We start from the raw sequence: 229 nt of genomic DNA on the forward strand, positions 1-229 counted from the left end.
TCATCCATTTCAATGACCTCCTTAGTTCAGCCATACTAATCTTTGCTACTTCCTGATCCACAATGGCTTGTTCTTGGGCTGCTTGTTCTGTCCTCGTTTATCAACTCTTTATTGTATCCCTGACATGTTTTGAATCGGTTTGAACGTTTTCATTTCAATACTTAAATACCTTAACTTTAAAATCCCATCTATCTCTTTCTAGCTGCCTCACCAAACTGTATCAATCGTT

This window comes from Cyprinodon variegatus, unplaced genomic scaffold (assembly GCF_000732505.1).
Source record: "Cyprinodon variegatus isolate N-32 unplaced genomic scaffold, C_variegatus-1.0 Scaffold513, whole genome shotgun sequence".
Lineage (NCBI taxonomy): Eukaryota > Metazoa > Chordata > Actinopteri > Cyprinodontiformes > Cyprinodontidae > Cyprinodon > Cyprinodon variegatus.